Source organism: Pollicipes pollicipes, unplaced genomic scaffold (genome assembly GCF_011947565.3).
Source record: "Pollicipes pollicipes isolate AB1234 unplaced genomic scaffold, Ppol_2.1 Scaffold_7261;HRSCAF=8764_pilon_pilon_pilon, whole genome shotgun sequence".
Lineage (NCBI taxonomy): Eukaryota > Metazoa > Arthropoda > Thecostraca > Pollicipedomorpha > Pollicipedidae > Pollicipes > Pollicipes pollicipes.
In genome coordinates this window covers 31,676,736-31,679,382 of record NW_023597054.1, presented here as the reverse complement: position 1 = coordinate 31,679,382, position 2,647 = coordinate 31,676,736, and positions in this window count along the sequence as shown.

The window sequence follows — 2,647 nt, the reverse complement described above, 5'->3', positions numbered from 1 at the left end:
CGTCGGGGTGCTCCTTTTGCAGGTCCATCTACCAGTGGTGCTCCTCAGTGACCCGGCGAGATGTAGGCGCTCCTCTGCACCATCTTATGATGCCTCCGCGAGTAACGAAAAACCGCGGTCGTCCTAAAGGCAGCGTCACCGCAGTCGTGGGATCAGCAAAGAAATAAGGTAAGTTTGTTTGTTGTGAATTGATAGGACCTTGCATTGACAATTGTTAGTAAAACCATGTCTCGAACAGTGGTGAGTCGGCAAATATGACAGGCTCATATGCGGTGCGTTTCCGTTCTTGACTAACGTGTCTCGATCAATAACACATGGGATGGCGTAAAACTAGTTCACAATGTTTCTGCTCAGTTCGTACCATGTCTTGATGTATGTTTTTATTAACTTGTTCTTTTTTTCTTCAGACTACTGAACAGCAGTGGTGGATGGTGGGAGCGCTGGATTACATCATCCACGTACTCGGCTTTAAACCCGTCATCATCATGCACGGCATGATCACGGCGTTCCATGAATTGGACGTAACTTCGTTCATCGGAAATGCCTTGACTTTTTCCGGATATCTGTAGAGCTCTTAGGCTTGTTCTATTGTAAAGAACATGCTCGATATCTATATTCGTTTGCATGTCATGATGTGAATAGCTAGCTTGCCAAGACACACCTTCATGTACATGTATGAGTATTGCAAGCCCATCCAGAGACTCTGAAAAACTGAAAGCATTTCCGACTGTGTTGATTGGTTCCAAACTGGATAAGCGTTGTAAAATAGCACCGCTCACCAAGCAATGGTTGCTTACGTCCAACCTGTTGGGTCCCTGGATGTGCTTGCATTATCTCCTCACTAGTCGAGAAGAACGTTGAGCTAGCTTAGATCTGTCGTGTACCTGAACTTAAGTAGCTGAAGTGAACTAAGTAGCCTCGTCAAATGTCTTTGCTGCGTTCATAGTCGACAGCTCTACACATGCGAGAACTTACTGGGTAATTATATATTTGCTCCATGGGAAGAAAACGCATACAAATGTATGTACAATTTTGTTTTGTGCTAGTTTAACCAGTGACCCCTAAGGAGCATGTGCTCTTAAGAATACCAACTTAAGAGCATTGCTTTAGTTACTTATTCAATATGTTGTGCCACTGTTATATAATTGCTTAGTGCGTTCAACACCTTTCAGCCATGGTTGTTATTGATGTTTTTTGACACTGGTTGTGCTCGCACGCTTTGAATCTAGTCGAGAAGAACGTTGATAATTGTGCCTAGTGGTAGATTTTCATGCATCTCAGCACTCAGGGTGTGCCTTTGTTAGTGCACGGGATTTATTGGCACGTGAGAAAGTCTTCCTGCCATAGCGAGGCATGTCTGGCCACTCCAATACGGTAAAAGACCTGCGCTATTGTGACATGGTTGCTACTTCTCATGGCATGCATCTGTGATAAGCTTGTACGGGTGCCTGTCCAGAACTGTACGTCGTGTACCTTCCAAGGCTGTGGTTATCCCGGAGAGGTCATTGACCTCAATAATTAAATACATTTAAAGCTGGGCAACTCGGCTGAAGTGACTTGCGCGTTGTGAAAATCCCACGTGTCCACAAATACGTCTGATGAAACCCAACAAACATGTTGTGAGTTTCCTCTGTATGCGTAAGACCACTGGCAGCTCCACTGACACCTCTCACTGCGAATGCGTGGCTGGGTAATGTTCACGCTCATTTTAATCACAAATTATTCCGACAGCTGGGTTGTTTGACTCGGCACAATTACGACAGTAGTATGGGTGCAATATCAAAACAACGGCGCGACTAGATTCGCACGTTATCGATCGTTCCTTCGTTCTCACAACTTGGCCTACAATAAATTATGCATCAAAATTTAAGCCGTCAGAATATGTTACGAAGCGGCAAACAAGCAATGATTACACAACAGGGCAGTCTACATCGCCCAGACTGGCGCAAGGCACATTGTGGGTGTAAGATGCTGTGGTGGTCGGCGGCAGCGGGATGAGGCTGCGTAAGTGCGAAAAGACCTGCGTGCTGTCAATAGGTGAGGGCTGGCAGACCCAGGGTGCCCATCGCTGCCGCGCGGGTGACACGCTGGAGTTAAGCTGTACGTGTGGTGAACAGGGACCGAATCTCCAAAAGAACCCACGAGTCATTAAGGGTCCTGAACACAGCGAGGCTGCCAGAGGGGATGACTAGGTCACCGCGCCAGCCCAGCGCTTGAACAGTCGCCACCACTGGATCTTGCTGAAGAGCCTCGGTGACGATCCTGGCCCCGCGGTTAACCACCTCTTGCACCCTATATGACGCGCTGCAGCCACACCCCAGACCGAGAGGCAGTACAGAAGATGAGAGCATGGGACTCAATGATAGGTTTATGAACCTGGGGCGACGAATTTGTTAACTGTGGTTTGATTGTGGTGGAATTTGTTCATTGTGATTCGTCACAAACAGCCAATATTGTTGGTTGTGGCGGATTTTATGCAAGCGGAAAAGGATGGGGCTGCGCATTTTAGCATAGGATATAAGCATCTCCCAATAAAAGGTACCTGCGATACCCCCCAGCACCTTCATGGGCGACGAGGGGTCTTATTGGTGTACCGCACTGTCCAGGTGAAAAGATAAAGTTTCCTTTCAGGATTGTGGAGTGCCAG